General features: G+C 37.8%; 1 protein-coding gene across 2 annotated transcripts in view; it reads left to right on the top strand.

Moving 5' to 3' along the window:
• The first annotated feature begins 9 nt into the window (after positions 1–9).
• chd7 (chromodomain helicase DNA binding protein 7) overlaps positions 10–20,551 on the top strand; it is a 61,897-nt gene continuing 41,355 nt past the window's right edge. For both annotated transcript variants that reach the window (XM_084410910.1, XM_084410909.1), the window contains exon 1: positions 10–256. The gene's annotated coding sequence lies outside the window, so the exon portion shown is untranslated. The remainder of the gene's footprint in view (positions 257–20,551) is intronic.

Raw genomic sequence — 20,551 nt, 5'->3', positions numbered from 1 at the left:
GCGCCCCCTGCCTGTGGAAGGTGAGCGCGAGTGTCTAGAGGAGAGGACACGAGAACGCGACTGCCTGGATCGATCGGATTAAACTCGAATTGAGTGAAATTAACACAAAGGAGAGAAGCAGAGTCGGCGAGGACGGGACGCTGAGACGCCGACAGCATTTGAATTTCGACAGTTATTCACGTACTTAAACGGATTTTCGGGATAGATGAAGAGGAGTTAATTGGTGAAAACCCTAAACTGACCCGCGTTGAGTAGGGTAAGGAATAGTCTTTCTTTCTCATGATACAATACGAATCAACCAACTTTATCAGTCGCACACAAACTTATCGGGTAGTTCATAGCGTTTTTAACGTTGTTGTACAAATATACCCGCACTTTCATTGTGAGAAAACTGTTTTTGAGTGTACATTTAACTTGTTTTGTACCATGGCGGTACCCGCGGTGTAAACTGTGTTTTAAAACGGCGAAAAGTTGTTTTAATTCAACTTTCCACAGGGAACACAGAAACCGGAGGTTAGTTTTTCGTTTCTTCACATTTTAACTTCTCGAAGAATCTCAAACTAGCTCGAGCACATGCTAACATTAGCTCGTTTAGCTCACGCGCACTGCATTGTATAGAGCCGCACGGGTCCCTATAGGAGTGGAAGCGAGAAATATGTTAAGAGAAATTGTATACATGCAATTTCTGTTCGAGGTCTAGAAAAACACGCACATCCTTTACATTTCTCACGAATTGATGAAAATATTTTTTTTCAAAACCTCATAAAGTAAGCGTTCGTTAGCAAGCTAATTGTTGAGACACGAGGTGGTTTGAGCGTAGAGGTGAGTCATTGGCCGAGCTGAATGAGGGAGATCCCCGACCCCTCGTATCAACAATTACACTCAAAAATAGTTTTCACGTGCACGAAACTGCTCGTAAGAATAGCCTTAAAGTGTTATGCTTGTGGTGTTCGCTTATAACATTCGATGATGCCCGAAATAGTATGTGGAACAGCAAAGCGAGCAGGAAAGTGCGCTCGTCCAAAGGACAATATAGATACCGGGGAAGGTTGCTTGAGGCCAGATGGTCAATTCCTCGTTTTCTGTATCTATTCGTTTATAGAAGTCACAAACTTTTGTGTATTTCACGAATCTCGATTCATAGATGTTGCTTGTGTTCTGGGTTGGGGGAATGTTTTATTTGTATCGTTTGGTCGGCAGTGAGAGGCGCATTGGAGAGTCAGGCGTGCGCTGAGGGTAATTAACGTTAGCTAGTTGGAAGTGGCCGATCTGCTGTAAGAGACGGACAGCGTCGACTTCATTGTCTCACGACAAGCTAACTTGCTAGCCGGACACAACTCATCTCACATTTCTTTTGTCCCCTTTCCCCCTCAACAGGTAACGAGAAGGGGTTTAAAGGGAGGAGGGATCGGACGACACTTTATTTGAGGGGAACTGAAAAAAATGCACCTGGTTTATCTTTGGGGGAGTTTCCGTGTTTTTTCAAAAGTTTACGATTTTGTTTATTTCGTACTATACATAAAGTCGAACGGGTTTTATTATCCAATCTCCATATTAAGGCCACACAGAAAACGTGAAAAGCACCTGCTTCATTTACAGCGTTGTAGAGCCACGAATAGGGGAAAAGCTCATTTATAATTGATAATGTAGTGTTTTTATGCCATTTTAACCCGTATCTGTATTTTTGTCGTTCAAATTAACTAAAACAATTGTCGTTAAAAAATATTTAGTGTTTAAAAAGTTCTTTAAAACACTTGTAATCTTGAAAGTCTGACGAAGAAGCGTGTAAAGATGGTATCGTCGTTGTCTCTCTCTGCCTCAAGTCTTTAACCTAAGATGGCAGCTTTTAATGTGTGTCGGTCCACTCAATGAGCAGATATTATGAAGACGGTATGGCGGAGCATATGTGAGGCTGCTTTGTAGTCGCTTTAGGCTTTTCATCTCGCTTGCCTTTTCTTGTGGTTGTCGGGGCTTGTTCACTAGTTGCATCAAATCGAAAAGTCAAGTGCTGGTTCCTCTTTTGTCCTCAGAGAAAGTTTGAATCCAACTTGTTGTTGTTTCAGTACACATTTGTATCTAGTGTAAAGTCGCTTACAGTGCAAACCTTCGCCCATATACTGCATGTGATCTGTGAGAACATTATTTGTTTGAGTTACAGACCGTTGCAGTTCATGGTCAGAGAAATTCTTGTCGATTTATTCTGCTCAACTTTTTATTGAACTAACGAGATTTTCGATAGCAACTTGCTTGTTCTCTCAACCAATTTGGGAACTTTAAACTAACAATAACGGGGTATTTATTTCTTGTTTTATTGATATCTCAGCAATATTTAAGTCGTTTAGATTAGTTTGTATGCTTTAGTTAATGATATAAAATATTGTACCTAACCTAGTTTTGTGATTAAATGCAAGTATGGCATATGATGTCTGTTGCATCCTTTGCTAAATGTATTTTTTAAAGGGATTGTTCACCCAAAAATGTAAATTTCTCACCCTCATGTCGTTCCAAACTCGTAAGACTTTCGTTCATCTTCTGAAAAACAAATCATCTTTTCGATGAAATCTGAGAGCTTTTTGTCCCTCTGCAACGCAACTGATGCTTTGATGTTTCAAAAAGTTCATAAAGAGATTAATAAAACTCAAATCAAAAAGACCTTAATTTGTGTTCTGTAGATGATGGAAAGTTTTACAGGTTTGGAAGGACATGAGGGCGAGTGATTAATGACAGAATTGTCATTTTTGGGTGAACTAACCCTTCAAGTGCATTGCATGAGATGTTCAAGATCTGGTCAGCAATGTTTACCAATTCATTTGAATCAGTATTAGTGTTGTTTTGATAGTGAAATGCTTTACCCTGGCCTCTAGACGCCTACACACTGCAGTGTTAAACCTATTGTAATGTCCGTGGATCCATATCTTTAGTATGTGCCTGAATGAACCTCAGGGGAGGGAAAAGTCTCCTGTGTGCCTTGAAACAATACAATGAACATGAAAATCTATGCCATAGTTATATATTGCAAAACAGTGAGCATAGATATATTTTTGATTCATAGCGATTTTGAATTAGTGCAAACCATCCTGGTACTAAACTAGCCGGGGGCTGGCTGTGACCAATTTGGAGGACTGTGGTAGAGTGGGTCAGCCCCTGCATTGACACATGTGCACACAAACACTGATATTGGACGGTGCTTTCAAAGCTAGTATTTCAGATATCTGACAACATGCTTTCAATCCACGCCAGGAGCAGCACCGCTGTGTGCAGGCCCTTTCCCTCAACCCCTCCTCTCTTGCCGTGGGTTAGCAGGAGGGCTGCAGTGGCCTGTTGTGCTGCAAAACAAGCAGGCTTTTTTTCCCCTTCTCGCTGACCATCCCCCTCTTCCCTGCCACACAGAAGATGGAGGAACCGTTTCAGATGAATAGCTTGGAATGGATGAGTCCTCTAATATTCAAATGAGAGGTTCTGGCCTTTAATGGATGAAGATTTAGATATTTTAGTTTTTCTAAATTTAGGGGCCTGCTGCATATGAATTTATTTCTGTTTTTTCCTCTCTGAAGACCTTATTTTTTCATAAAGTTTCTATAAACTCTACTTTTATATGGGCAGCGAACCAAGTAATGTATCTGTACCATGAGCTGAGCCTATTTGTTAGTGCGTGTTTAATCAAGCCTTTCAAAATATCTTTAAAAGCTTTCATAATCACATCCGCTGGTAATATTGTCGTGCATGCAATTCACTGTTTGTGTGTCATTTCCCCAATTTTTTTTTTTTTTTTTTGGTCAAACAAAGCAGCCTTTCCCCACTCATACAACAACTAAAAACTTGCTTTTTTCCTGTCATAATTTCTTAAAGCCACACATGGTCTGAATTCGTAGGCTTTTTAGTAGTGGATTTAATGTAGAATTTCCCTTCAGGTCATTTGTCTCCCATGTGGCTACAGGCAGTCATCAGAGCCTCAGGATCCTTAAATTCATCAGAGCTGAGGGAATGTCAAAATCAGTGGTACAGTAACGTTGATATGATGATTATGATGAGATTTTCCATTACTTCATCATGTAGTATTGTTATTGATATATCGCAATATAAAATGTGACAGTATGTATCTGGGATGTGAACAATGAAATGTGATTGAGTTAGTTTTATCCAAGACTCAGCTCACTGTATTTGAGGTATAGCCTAATTCACCCAAAAATGAAATTTCTTTCATTATGTATTCACCCTCATGTTGTTTCAAACCTTTAAGATCTTTGTTCATTTTTCAAACACAAATGAAGAGTTTTTATTTATTTATTAGGAAACCTGAGAGATTTCTGTCCCTCCATTTTAAAGTCCATTCCCTTAACTTAAAAGTTTCACCTAAACACTTAAAGGGGTTAAAAGATCCCAATAAAGGCATTGTAATCAGTCAAGCAGTTTAATCCAAGTCTTCTGAAGAGACGCGATTGCTTTATATGATGAACATATTTACTGATGAATGCACATACTGCAGTAAACACTGATGTTTCAATGTGTGTGACGTGCAAGAATGACATGAAGTCAGAATTAAATGTTTGCTTTTAAGCCTTTAAAGTTTGGGAATAGTCATTTTGACACACTTTGCGATTAGAACAGTGATTGTTTGCATTGATCACCTGGATACACGCTGGAGCCTTAAAGTGAAAGCATGAACAATTTAAAACACCATATCGTGTTTTTCGTTTGTGGTATGATTATTCAAAACATTATAGATGACTTATTATCATGTAAGTGCTTTAATAGAGGGAGAGACATGGCATGGTGAGCACAGGGAGAGTCTATTACAGAGATCCACGAATTACTGCATTATACTCTCATATACTCTCATAATGAATACCACTATATGCACACAAAAAAACAGAGTTTATATTTAATCAGAACTCTGAGATCTGCATTTGCTTTTGTTAGTCACTGTAACATCAGCACAATATTTTTTGCAATCTGAGTAAAGGAAAAATAGTGCTTACAGGATTCTTTAGGTGAACTGTTATGTATACAGACTAAATATTCTTTTAATTTTCTTTAAAGGCTCACAATTTTGCAGTTTTTTTTTAAGTATTTTTCTCAAGTAATTAACAGTGCCTAGTCCACTCTGACTAAATTACAGAGCTTGTGCCAACATGTCCACATCGCTATGATCAGATGCTATCTTCACTGATGTTTTCTCATTGAGAGGAGGGATTTTTTATTTTATTTTTTTATTAAGTGGCCAACCACCACCAGCATTTGATCATTTTCACATTATTTTCATGGCCCCCAGAATATTTTATTGTATGAATATGATGCAATATATCAAAAGAAAGAACAGACCCTCTACTTTTAAACAAAAAAAGTTTCATTCTAGCTTAATGCATTCGTTTTTTTTATCAACACTTGGAATGTGGGTAAGTTTCATAAAGCAGCAACATTTTGAGCAAAAGGCTGAGAAAATCAAGTTTATCAAAGACTACATCACAATCTGATTCAGAACGAGGATCAAAACCAGATGGAGTAGATCGAGTAGATCTAAGTTGCACACTCGTATACCTCATCCTGGGTCGACATTTAATTTGGTAAAATTAGGCACACAGTAAATTTGAAATCCGGAAATCAACACCAATAGAGTTAGTTTCACCCACAAAGTGTTAGTTCAACACTTTCAAAAGTGTTGCCTCTCGCAACACCGACACAGTGTTACAATATGAACACTAAAAGAGTAAAATATTAACACCAATGCAGATAACAACAACGCTGTTACATAGCTGGGCACAGCTTTGTAGCAAACACTGGCAGAGTTAAAATTCTACATTCTGGTGTTGACCTAACACTTTAAAAAAAATGGAAATCATAATCTTCTCAACCTTATAGGTTGTCAAAAATTACACCATCCTGGTGTTGATAGAACACCTTTTTACAAATAAAAACAACACTAAGGGAGTTACCAGTTTTTCTTATTAGGGTTCTGCATTTCCTACTTTAAAGAACTGTAAATTAAACTGACAAATCTGAAAAGAATAAATTCACTTTGAAATAAACACATTACTCTACTCTTTCAAAACTTTATTTCAAAACAATTCAGAAAGTTAAATTGTAACCGTAGTCTGGGATCATAGTAGAATTCTGTTCATTGTAAAATTAAGAATAAAGGCAAAATGCAAACAGTTGTTTTAACAAACTAGTTTTTTATTAACGAACAAGCCCATTTACATCATAGGTTCACTTTTAAAATAAATGAAGGCACAATATAGGCATTTCTGTCATCAGAATTATATGAAAGCTGCTTATCAAATGGTCTGTAATGCTTCGAGTCCTGTACATGTCAGTGAATGCAAGTCCTGTGTCAGTGAAGTTGATTCAGTACCTTCGACTTTGCAACAGTACAGCAGTGCTTGAGTCAACAACATTCAGCAGATGAAAAACAGTCGCAGGATATGAGTGGATCAGTTGTGTCCAGTTGCTAACAGTAAAGTTCAGTGCATAGTTGTTGCACAGAGCAGGAAAGGCTGTGCAGATCCAACTCTCTCGAAAAATCCTGGAGTGCTGGTTTCCTAGACAACAAAACCAGACCAATTACAATTAATACAATTTGTGTTTTATAAATACAGCAAGTTTATGGTGGAAAACGTTCAATCATCTTAGACTTTCGTGACTCAAACAAGAAACTGTTTTGGTTAGATAAGACTTGAATTTACTGATTTCCAAGTAAATTAAAGACTTAATTCATCCTAAAATTTTTATTCTGTCATTAATTATTCACCCTCACGTTGTTCCAAACCAGTAAGAGTTTTCCTCATCTTCAGAACACTTAATGAAGATATTTTTAATGAAATCTAAGATTTCTGTCCCTTCATTGATAGCCTATTCAACTACCACTTCCAAAGCCACGAAAAGGTATAAAGGAAATCATAAGTAATCCCTGTGACTCGAGTGGTTTAACAACAATTTTAACTCGACTTTATTTACAAAATATTAATCTTCAATGCACGTTCACGCAACATCTACTCTCGCATCAACAACATGCACGAGTTGTAATGTTCTCATGAACGCAGGTTGGAAGTTAATATTTTATAAATTAAGTGGTAAATGTTTTTTTGCTGCAAACACAGCACTTGCGTAGTTTAATCAAATTGATGTTAAACCACTGGAGTCGCATGGAGTACTTTAATGATGTACCTTTATACCTTTCTGGGGCTTGAAAGTGGTAGTTGTGTGGACTGTCAATGGAGGGACAGGAACCTCTCAGATTTCATTAAAAATATCTTTATTTGTGTTGAGAAGATGAAAAAGTCTTAGGCTACATGTTTGGAACGACATGAGGGTGACTAATTAATGACAGAATTTCCATTTTTGGGTGAACTAACCCTTTAAGACTAAATTAAGACACGCACCTTAAGAAATCTCACTAAATGGTCAGCTGCAGGAAGAATCTTTGTTCCCTTCTTGTGGCTTTGTGATGTTGGGGGCAGGTGATAGGCAGAGATTTCCCAATCAGTTGAGTCTAAAATTAAACAGCAAGAAAACATCTACCTGTCAAATTATGAAAACAATTGGTTTGAAAACTCATTTTAAGTAAAAAAGAAAGGAAAAAAAGGATTACTTTCGTAAAATAATTTGACTGGACAAATTCAAAATGAGTGTTATGAAACAGAAAATCTAGTTATACCAAATAGAAACAAAGCTATGATTATTGTTTGTTTGTGCCCATGATTCTCTCATATGTTATCTGTTAAATCTTACCATCACCAGGTTCTAGTCTGTACAGTCTTTAAACACCAAGCCTAGTGCCCTTAGCCACTTGGTGCATCATAGAAATGCTCCTAGCAAACAAACAGCAAAATCAATACATTTAAACATGAAAGCATATCCAAACATCAACCAAAAGTTAATCTGATAAATATATTTTGCATAATTATTTAATCTGAAATAATTACTTTCCCATTCTAAGAAAATTGGTCCTCCAAATAAGGAACTAAAGTGACAATTTCACGTGCATTGCTGGTCCGCAGTTTGTGGCGTTGTTCTTCTGTTTTTTTAGTTATACGCTAGGTGTACTGGCAAACGAGAGTAAAAGATAGTTTGAGGATAAATGCATACTTTATGATATTTGCACATCACAAATATTGTCATAAAACAAATATAACATTATAAAACACATTGTAAAGTTAACACTTGCTCTGTGTTTTCACTGTTAAAAGCAAACTCTGTGTCTGCGCTGCGCCACGAGTCAAAGAATATGTAGGGCCTAGTCTGTGTGAGAGGTTTAAGCGTGCACATTACATAAATATTGTTATAAAACAATATAATGCCATGAAATACATGTTGTAAATTAGGTTCAAAACCCTTACATTCTGTGTTTTCCCTGTTAACGTTACAAGCAAACCTCCTCGTCGTCAGCTCCGTATTTAGTCAAAGATGTCGCCTTTGAGAAGTTTCGGCTCGTTTATGCGCGCAGAGCATTTAAATATCGCTATAAATCAATATGTTATGAAATACGTATTGTAAATGAGATAAAACACTTTTGTCGTTTCCCTGTTAAAAAGCAACCTCATCCTGGTCTGCTCTGCATTGTGCGTCAACAAAAATGCCTCTCTGAGAGCGGTTTAGCCATGCACAGCACATAAATATTGTTATAAAGCAATATGATGTAATAAAATGCATATAAATGCGATAAAACACGTAATATGTTTTCCCTCCTCGTATGCCTTGCATTGCTAGTCAAAGAAAATGGCGCCTGTGAAAAGTTTCAGCTCGTTTCGTCGCGTCCAGCGTGTAAATATCCCGGATGTAACCTAATTACACTCAGTGTTATTTAGATTTAACTCTACATATTTTCACCAGCCAGAGGGTGCGGTTTACACTAGCAGTATTAATCCCTTGAAATTCAACACCAGAAAATTAACTCTTTACTCTGAGTCCTTAACACCAGCATTTCAACACTGGAGATTTTGCTGTGATATGCTGTTGATGATTGCGTTATTTTACATATGCATATGTCAGGATGTTAAGTGAGCTCTTAGATTCAATGCGTTTGTGAGTATTGGATTTTATCATGGCTTATTTTGCAAACAACATGACTTGTTGATCTCCTTAGTGGTTTCTTTATAGTGGAAGCCAAAATGAGTCCAAACTTCAGCTTTGTACAACACAGCAGGAGATGGTATAATTCTATCATCTTTTGAGCTGAATTTGCTAATGTTAACGCTAGTGATGCATCTTTGTGGTTCTCCGTGTCAAAGTTTACGTTCTGAGATAACTGTGCCATTTAGCGGTCCGGTTTAAATGAACATAAAGCCACTGAAACTGATCTTGGATGAAAAAAAAAAAAGAGCGGCAAACGAACCGAAACTTTGCTTTTCAGTGGAATCAATTCGGTGTTCGAGTGCTGTCTGTGCTTCTCTCTCTCTGCGCATGCTTTGGATGCGTGTGGCTGTGCGCACAGATAACGCGTGAGTCCTGACTTTCGCCTCTTCTTCTGGTTTAAAATTGTGCGAATGTGTAAATTGGCAAGACAAAACACGTCTAAATTATAAACTTTCACTCTATGATGATTAAATTTAGCAGTTAATCCGCGAATGACATGCGTGCCAAACCGTGGGCCTTATCCGTACGGATCACGGATCATCTGCGATCCGTTCCCCCCCTAGTTGTCTTGTAAATACTCACTTTCACATATGACCACGGAGGAAAATCGAAGAGGGTCACATTCAGCGTACAGACACTTTTTGTATTTATTTCAACAAATGACAACCAAAATCAAATCCATAGAAGCTTGTGAACAGTTTTGAAGGGGCCTCGTGCAAGTGAGAGTCACACTCTTATGTTAATTATGTTAATTATTTAATGTTAATTATTAAACCAAACCAAACAAAATACAAAAACACTCAGCAATGTGCTTATTTTGAGCGATAGGGATTAATCAGTGAAATTTATTACTAGATTTGCTATCTGGCGTCTTTCCATCACCTCCTCAACCTACCCTTATGTTTTTTTGCTTTTTCTACGTGTAAAAACACTATTACACTGTCCAGTTTTCTCCCTGAATGATGTGAGTTGCTGTAGCAATTCTCGATTCATCATGAATGACCTACAATGGCGACATTTTTCACAATCACGACAGAAAATCAAAATACTACACGATATCAACAAAACAGACTTGAACTCGACACGTCGTGACGGCAGCTTCACATTCTCTATATCTGTCGCCTCGATGGCAGGCAAGTATTTAAATTCAGTAGAAAAATCATTCCTCTTCATAACATAAGGATCACGTCCAAATTATGTTGTGACTTTTCTGTTTGTACCTTTCTAAACCAGCACAGTATGGACTAGGGCTGTCACTTTTGTGAAAAAGTCCTGTTCGATTTGAGACATAAGTGTTCATTGAATCGATTTGTAAAATCGATTTTCCATGTCTAAAGACGTTTCCATTTTAAACGCCAAATATAGGCAAATCCACGGACAACTAACAGGCATTAGGACGAACGTAAAGAGGGCGCGCCGCGCTTGCTTGAGACGCGCACAAGTCAGCAATATTCCTGATGATTTATTGGCATGAATTTTCGTGCACAATGACAAACAGGAGTGCAACATTCTCGAAAAACAATAAGCAGAGTGGACTGCCATAACATCAATGAAAAACATTACTGGAGGCTTCAACATGGCTGTGTTTACGATTAGAAATGTCAAACAAATTTCACCTACGTAGGCGATTGTAGACCGTAGCCTGAATCTGTATCTGTATGCATGAGACTGTCTGAATACGGGCATAATTCACATTTTTGTAGTAAAAAGAGACACATTATGCAGAAGGATAATTTGCTGTTATGTGTTTGTCAGAGCCTGCAGTTGCTGTGTGACTCGCGTTCGCTGCGGGCGTGAGCTGGACGTGCTCCGGGAGAAGGCCGTTAAAATCGATTCCCTATTTTCGTCTTCAAAACTTGTGTTGGTTGGTCTACCATCTGTAGAACACACCTGTGCTACTGCTCTTAAAGGGGTCATCGGCTGCCAAATTCACTTTTATATGGTGTTTGCATATAAATGTGTCTTTGCAGTGTGTGGACACACCACCATACAATGAAAACAATCCATTCACTCCTCTTTTTTTTTTTTATCCTCAAAAAGCCTAAACAGTCTCAATCAAGCCGTTTGGATTTTCTGAGCAATATGATGTCATATTGCTCATGCTCCGCCCACGACCACTGACAGACTGTCACATTTTAGCATATTTCCAGTATTAGCATATTTCTGCCCTCAGCCATTTGTATACTGTCTGCCATGGCAGCACTTTGTGTCTTGTCAACACGCCCCATGGAAGAGAGGAGTGGGGTGAGCAGTTGCTCATTATCATTTAAAGAGACATGCACCAAGACGGGTCGCTGTGAACAGAGCTGTTTTTGAGGAGGTAAAAAGGGAGTTGTTTTACACAACCACTGAGGAATTTTAACCAAAGTATGTTACAAACTTTACATGGAGACCCTAAAGAATCTTACCAACTTGTGAAAAATGGGCATCCGATGACCCCATTAAATGTTAGTCTGGAGCCCTGATCTGGTTAAGCTTCCTCCATACTATGCCAGTGACATGGTTGAGATTATTTCGCTTTAAAGCCTTTTGGCCGTGTGTCCACCAAAGCATTTTTAGCCAGCTGAAAACGCTAGGCGCTCTGCTGAAAATGCCTAGCTGTGGGTGCTTGAGAGCGTTTCGGCAGCGCAGCATTTTTTTTTAGTAGAGACACTTTGCTTATGATATGGAATATCCGCGAAAGTATCACATTTCACACATTTTGTTTCTGTGTTGATTCTACATTAAAATGTCAACGTAACGTAGCCTATTTTCGCTTGCTCTTGTTTTAAATTATTTTGTTTTGTTCCGTTATTATGCTTGTCATTTGTTGACGTTGTACAAGCAGGATGTGGCGGTTGGTCGGTGTGGTATTAGTCCCGCCCCCCACCTCCTCTGTGATTGGAGGGTTGGGTAAAAAGTGACAGTGATGAGCGCTGCGTTTTACCCAAAGTTGAACATTCTTCAACTCTCGGCGACCTGTAAAAGCGCTCAGCGCGTCAACGTGAAAAAAACCGCTCAGCACCTCGTTACGCTCATGGCGTTTTGAAAAAAGCGGCGCTCCCATTGAAAACAATTGAAAAAATACGTCAGCCGCATGAAAATACGCTTTGGTGGATACACGGCCTTACTGTCGTCTTCTGCTAGAGGAACAGTGGAATTTCATGGCTTCTTGCCCCAGCTGACCCTGCTGCAAGTTCTCAGCTGGTACTCAAGTGCCAGAGGCAGACTGGGTGACAGCAGGTCTGGAAGTTAAGGTCAAAGTTCTCTCTTCCTCCTTTTTTTTTTCTTTTTTTCTCCTACCCCAAATCCGCTTTCTCTGTGATTGTCTGTGACTTTTAGCGCACTCAAGCTCTTGTTTTTATGTGTGACTGAAATGTTGCCATCTAACTGTTCCTTCTAATAGGAACTTCTTCATATTCAAACTGTAATGATTGTTGCATGACATCATATCACTCACGGATTGCACTGCTCTCCGCAAGCAACTTTTTTTTTGTTTTTTTTTTTGGGTGAGCTAGCACGATAAAGTGTGAAGGGAGGGGAAAAAAACTCATCCATTTAATTACAGCAGCATTGTGTAAAGGAACCAGTTTACGCAAATGGAGCAGCTCTACGGCCCTAACCCCCGCTCACTCTCCAGTTACCCACCCGTCGCATCCTGTGTCACCCTCACACTGTCTTTGTGCTCATTTACTTGCCACAGATACACCCCCTCCAAACCCCCGCCCATGCATATAATGTGGAGGAGCACACACATAAATTATGCCCAGCTGCAGTTACAGCTTCTAGTGGGGGTTGTTGAAGAGGGGAATGAAATAAAAGGAATGCTGCTGGAGAGCATTTGTGCAAGGAGCTTGTTTTGAGTGCAGCCCCTCCTTTTTGCTATGATGCACACCTCGTATGTTAAACTTAAACTCAAGAGACAAACCACAGGTGGCCATAGATCTGCCCTCTCTTAACAAGGTTTTAAAGCTCCCTGTGAAATGGGAAAATTGGGGAGGTAGGATTGGTTAATCAGTGACGTGCTCTCCGAGTGCATTAAAAAGACTGTCGGTGTTAATGACTGCAATCACACGCGCTTGGTGGGCCTTTCCTCCCCCACTTTTTTTCCCTTTAGTCTTTTTCTGTGCTAGTATCACCGTGCATTGCTCTTTTGGCAAGGCCACATTGGTTGGTTTGGTTTCAGGAAAAAACAATGCGGGTTGGTGCTCTGACACAGATGGCTGAAAACCGGCTCAGACTGCTTTTATGTTTATCGCTAGTGTCAGAAGATGATTGTTGAACGATTAATGAAAGAGAGCATGAACTTGTTCACCCTTATAAACATGAGCTTATTGTTAGCGTCATCTCAGAAATACTGATGTTTTGTTGGTAGTTCTGTCACTGAGGGATTTTGCTGTTTTTTTTAGTTAACCAGATCTCAAATATATTATTCTATATTAAGAATCAAGTGACCTTCAATGTAACTTTAATGCAAGATGAAAAGTATGTCAGTGTGACCTATAATGTTCATCAAATATGTATTCATAGTATAAGGCTTTATCAAACATTAATGGTGGTTTTGTTTATCCCATGAATGCCCCATGCACCTCCTATATTTTGTATGAGGAATGGAAAAAACCTCAGTGAACTACTCGTGTAGCCGTGACATCTAATAATCAGTTATCAGTGCGACTGATTGGCTTTCTTACATTGTGTAACTTAACTGTTATGAAACTGATTTTGAGGAAGATGGTGAGTTGCCCGAATCCCTTCCATTCACACGTAGCTGGCAAGAGATGTTACCTATTTTGTTCCTCAGTGAGACCTTTCTCATGTGTTTACAGTCTCTACAAGTATGTTTGTATTAGAGCTACATGATTGTGGATGAACTGAGAATCACAATTTTTTTTTGTTGCAAATTGAGATCACGATTCTCCCATGATTCTGAACGGACAACTAAACAAACTAGCATGTAATTTACTAGAGGTTCTGACAAAAGTTAATTGCTGCAGTTTATGTAAATTGTTTAATTTGACTTATAATTTAAAAATCAGTTTGATTTGTGTCAAATTTCGATGTGAATCCATTAGGCTTGTCAAAGTACCGGTACTTCGGTACCAAGTCGGTTTTGAAATTGAGAAAATGTGACTATACCAGCATTTCTGTAGTACAGAGTACCAGGTATATTTGATACCCAGTAATAGGCATCTGCTTTTAGTCGCTTTTGTGTTTATCTAAGGCTAAGCGCAGGTCTCCAGGCTAACCTTTTTTTACTAGAGCACTGTAGTCGATATATAACGCGTGGTTTCATTTAACACACACACACACAAACTAAAGCATGATGACGCTCGTAGTGTTTTCCAGCCTCTGCCGTCTAACTATATGAGGGCATAATGCATGAACTTAATCTCCAGAGCCACTCTGAGAGTCACTTCATCAGCATTTTACCGTTTCATTTGAGAAAAAAAAACTATAGTTATGTCATGCACGCACAGAAGTCCTCACGGCAACCCGTCAAAAGTTATATAATAGCTATTATAATAATTGTAGTAATAATAATAATAATAATAATAATAATTATTATTATTATTATTATTATTACGTGTACATAGAGTAGGGATGTCAATTTTCACAAATTCCCATGAATGATCGTCGTTTAAATTAATGATCAATTAATCGATTAATCGTTAGCATTAATGCTGCAACAGTGGCATAACTGCATGACAGGGAGTGCTCAAAACGCTATGTTCCTCATTATCCACAAAATGAATGAGAGAGGTTTTTAATCTAAATAAAGGGCTAATAGGATTGTAAAATGAGTTGATGTGATTGATAATTTAAATTGCTTATTTAATAATCAAATATATAACGGCTAATACAACGTGTCACCAACTCTGTGTGCTAGTCCTGTTGTGGAAGCGGTTGAAAACGGCAGCTAAACCTAATGAATTCACAACGATTTATTAAAATAGTGTTCTCATTAATGTTATGTAATATGAAAGTCCCAGTAGTTATTATTAGTGGTGCATTGCTGTTTGAGCTGCGCATGCTGAAGCTCTGAATGAACACCGGTAAACGCACTTTGCTACCTCAAAGAAACGCATCCCATATGAGATTAATCAGATATGTACAAAATAAACATAATTTTACTAATGATATCTGCTCAAAATGACGTGAATGCACAAATGAACTTGAACTATGTGCTATTCAGAATGACTCATGTTGTGGACGCTCTTATTAGAGCAACGCAATGAAACGGTAGCCTGACTATGTCAGACTTCGTACTTCCGCTCAATTTCAGTTCGCTTTTGTACTCAGTCTGAGATATCGACCTGTCTTTCAGTTTTCCTCCGGCCTCAAAACAGCCGGCCAATCAACGAACAGAGGGTGGGCTGAGAGCCGTGACGTAGACGCTGATTGTACCGTGGATGCGTAGTTTTACTTCTTCACATATTCTGCAAAAGTCGTTCACAGCCATGTTCAGTCCGGTATTTCGCTCGATGGTTTTGTTTTCGCATCATACATGTGTTTACAGTTGAAGTTCAATGCGGCTGAGTCGGCGCATAACACACTTCTTAACCAAACGTTATGTGATTGGCTTACGGGTAACCAATGATTTTAAACTTCAGACAAGCGCCCCCCCGCGAGAAAGAAAACGCTTTTCTATTACGCCCTTCCAGACTCTGTCTACGAAGCAAAGCGAAGTAGCAGAGTTTGGTATTACCAGGCTAATGAAACAGCAACTAAACCCAAATAATTCACACTGTTTTATTACAATATTGTTCTCTTTGTCATATTACGTAACATAATCATAGTCATTATTAGTCGTGCATTGGCGTTTGAGCTGCACACCGACACGCTTTACTACAGCGTTAATTCTTAACCAAATACATCCTATATGAGATAAATCAGATATAGATAGGCACAAAATAAACAATATTACAACTTACATTTGCACAAAATAAAAGGCTGCGAATGCACACGCAAACTCAGGATCATGATGGTGTAACTCTAGCTGTAAACATAACTGGCACGCTCGCTTCATTTTTCCTCTTGTCTGCTTTAGATGTTTCGCGGTTGAGCAGCGTGTGCGCGTATGAACCTGCTTAATCGACGATCGATAAGTTTTATTTCAATTTATTATCGACAATTAATCGATCGTCGGTTAATCGTTAACATCCCTAGCGTAGAGGGTTGCTTATTTTTCACTTGATCTTTTATAAACAATGTTAACTTTTAAATGGTATGTAGTCTTCAAATGTTTATATATATTTACTTTTAATGATTATCATAAATAATAAACTCACTGAATTTTGTTTAATATTACTTCTGGAATTTTGGTATCGTGACTTTCCTAGTATCGATACTGAAATATTTGAAAAGGTTCCAATACTTTTTCTGCAGTATCTATCGATAAACTGATACCAGCTGTGTGTTCTCGCTCTTTTCTCCGGCGGTGAATTAACACACACCCACCTCCTCTCACTCACTTGTGTCATTTGTGCTGGTATTGCGGATCATCTGACTCATGAATTTCGTTTTGTATAAATTGTATCTTAATTTTAATCGATTTCATCAACCAATTACCTGGATTTAATAAATAAGCAAATATAGCAGACAATATAATAAAGACACGGAGGTGCTGGCGCATGAACTGGAGCTTGTCTCATAAATGAACCGAAACTCAGCGTATAAGGTACTTGCCTCACAGACCTGAGAAATAATTATTGAAAGCTTGAAATATCTTTTAAACAAAACAATTAAAAGCGAAAGGAAACAGACTGCTGTCTGCTTATATAATCTGAATGAAATGTGCATTTCTCTCTATAGGCGCGTTCACAATACTGCGAAGATCGCGAGTCAGCATCATCAACTTCATCTTTGCAGCCGACACTGACACAGAAAACACTTGTTTATTAATAAACAATTAAAATGTCTCTTTGCTATATTTGACATTCATAATAATTTTTGCCGGTTCTTTGTGACAGCTTTTAGGAGCGTTATTGGCTTCGCCACCCTCTGGTTACATGAACGCAGAGATTTTTTTTTTTTTTTACAATAATCGCACAACCACTTCGATATTCTATAATTAAATGCTCAGTGACTCATTCCAACCAAATATTGAAATCTGCGATACATAGGCTACTAAATCGCTCTATTTCAAATGGTTAAGGCTATTTCTCATGTTGACAAGCGTGGTTCAAGACTCAATATAGAGACCATGATTTTTCCTACTAACAGTACTGCTTGCTAAAATAATTAACAAATATTAATGTTTATCAAATAAGAGTTCAAATTGCAGGTTTTCTCCACAGTCAGGTGAACTGATTAACACTATTTTCCGTAGGTGCGAGTCGCTCGCTATCATGAGCTTTTTGTCTAAATGATCGCACGGTTTTCAGCCAGTTTGTGCAGTTCAAAGCACAGTCATGAGTCAAAATTATCACATTTTATTTTGTCAGAATGATTGCATTATTATTATTATTATTATTATTATTATTATTATTATTATTATTATTATTATTATTTTGTCAGCTTGGCCCATGGGATTATGATGAATATTCGTGTTTTAACAGAGGGAAAAACGTGACATCCAGAGGAAAGTGTCCTATAAGACACATGCTCTTCTGTAAGTTGTACTGTATCATATAGGCTACCTTTTGATATTCATATTTCGTCTTGTCACTGGCAAAGAGGAAGAGAAGATCGGTTCATGTGCACTTGATCCGCTTGATCTGTCGCTTTACACTGAGGCGCTATAGAGAAATATATCATGCCGTATTAAGAGCGACCTCTATTGTTTGAATTTTATAATATCGACTGAATTTGAAAGTTGAGACCTTTTTTCATATTAAAACTAACAAAGCTCAAATACTATTGCGATTATTGGATATGCACTGATATACGGTACGATCACACAGATCACAGCAATAGTCATATGCATATGATTTAATATGAAGCGTCTGTAACGGTCACGTCCGTAACGCAGTGTTATGGTTGTTCAGAGCAAAGTAGTGGGATGAAATGTCGATTCTAATAAGCATAAACATAGTTTAGCTTTGCATATAAAGTTTCAAGTTTTGTATTTATAATTTTTATATTATATAAACTTAATCTTTAAAATGTTATGGACGTGACAGAGCACTGAGGCATCGTGACCTCTTAATTATAGCCCTTATAAATTCAACAGGCAGTGTTATGACAAAATGAGTATATTTATTTCTCAGGCATGCCTCAATCTTTCTGCAAAATGCTTTGTTAAAATAAAGTTTTAAAAAGGGGGTCTTTGATCCCTCTTTTGAAAGCATGAAATATGGTTGGTTGAATTTTATTTTGGCATTGCTGTTCACCTCATATGTGGTGAAAAAACAAGGCAATTTTCTTAATTTCTGATACAGCACATTAATACAGTATATTGCAGACCTAAATGGACAACTTAAAAAGGGTTAAATTTTTTTCATAGTAAGGATGACTTTTGTGTGGAATTGCCCATAAGTCCCTAATGCAAGTGCAGGTTGGCAGACACCGATTGAGTGTGTGACTATGCACTCGCACAAATACGATCACGTCAAATAACTCGCACATTCTCAAAAAATGGTCGCCGTCTAGAGCCCTGGCTACAGTTTGCAATTTGTTTTTGTTATTTTATTACTGTTTACTTGTCTTTTTTTATTATTTTTTTTTATATAGTTCAACGATTCAAATAAAGCCTCCCTGTGCTGTGTAAGCTACTACAACAAAATTGTGGCAGTAAAATGATGGCGGTGTATATGGCAGTTTTACCTGTTGTATCAAAAATGGTATCGAATATCGATATTTTCAAAGTTGAAAATTCCAGTATCGTGACAACACTCGCTCATAAATGCGTCACTTGTTTCATTACTGGATGAATCAACATTTCTGAACGAATCTCTTGAATTAATGATTCAATGACAGATACGTTAAGCCTAATTAACTTGTCGCCATCTAATGATGTAATGAATACAATTGTCATTTTAAAGCACCAAGTTACTTTGAAAAGATGGTTTGCTCATAGATCAACAAACTTTTATAGATTTTACTTCTGTGATTTTAAATTGAATATTTGTAACAGTTGGCCTCTTTAGCCACTTTTCCACCATCAGGCTGTAAGTGAAATCGCAACTCACTTGTCTGTTGCCTGGCTACCAGTTTCTCTGTAGCTGCTTAAGCGCGATATTTGAGCGACGTGAACACTAACACTTAAAATTAAAAGAAATATCTGAAGAAATTAAAAGAAATATCTTGCGTTACCATTTACCAAGGCAATGACTGGCGCATTTGTATTACATTTTAAAGAGCTCTGTTATCAGCCCCACAGTGGAAAATGAAACCATATCCTTACCGGCTGGCCCGGATCGGCACGGAATGGAACGATTAAGCAAAGAGAACGGTTTGGCCCAGACAGTGGAAAAGCATTTTTATTTTATTTTTATCTTGCTCTGGGGTGCAGATATTACAATATGCAGATTTAAATATCAAAGCTGATTGAACACTGATGATAATATTGATAAAGAATAAATAATATTTACAACGCGCACACACACAAAAGAAATCCCGACAAACAATTTTTTTGCACGGACAAGCACATGAAAAGGCTTAATGTCGAGCCCTGCTTCAAATATATTTAATTGCTCTTTTTGTAACATGTAGCCTATACTTGAATACAGATAAACTCTAGCTTGACTAAGCAAAAAGCAGCTGAACTTTGTTTATAACTGCTTATCTAAACTGGCTCATTGTCATAGAAATGGACTGAAAAGTATAAACTGACCAGCAGATCACATGATCAGCACAGTGTCTCTTGAATACTCCAGTTTTGCTCCAGTTTGGCAATTGTGGTGATAACTTACCCGTGAGTGGACCTTTATTCAGATTTATTATGCATCACAGTAGTCTCACACTAAACCACACTTTTCACATGCTCTAGGCTTTTTGCCTTATGCAGTAACTTGAGCTATGAAACACTGGTAATGTTAAAAGTGAATGTTGTAATGTTACTTAATATTTGTTACTTGCCCAGTGCATTCTTTCTTCTTGACATTGAATTACGTTTGTACAATTTTTACAATGGATTATGACTCTTGAATGGTCTTATTCCTCATTATTCAGTCTTGGTGTGGCCGGGCATGGTGCAAACGTATCAAAAAGGCCTTGCTGCTTGTAAAGTGGTCAAAACTGTTTGATTTTATAGATTACGTTCTGTTATCTCTTTCAGTAATTTTGACAAATTTTCCTTTTCCTTGTTTCTTTTCAGGATCAGAAATGGAAAGTTATTTGTGGAATTTTATTTTTTATTTTTTACACACAAATCCAGCATTGTTTAAAATCCAAATTCTTAACTTTTTTTGGCCTCCACTAGTGAAACTGTGGCCTTGAGGCTTTTATCGTAGAGGATACAAATATTGTAGACAGCTTAAATGTGTTTTTGGCTTGTCAAGGCCATTTTCGCAACATTATGTATGTTCATGGTTGTGAATGGCTGCATACTCACTTGTTC

This window comes from Rutilus rutilus (assembly GCF_951802725.1).
Source record: "Rutilus rutilus genome assembly, chromosome: 6".
NCBI lineage: Eukaryota > Metazoa > Chordata > Actinopteri > Cypriniformes > Leuciscidae > Rutilus > Rutilus rutilus.
The sequence above is the reverse complement of the archived record's forward strand: the minus strand, read 5'-3'. Positions and strand labels throughout refer to the sequence as shown.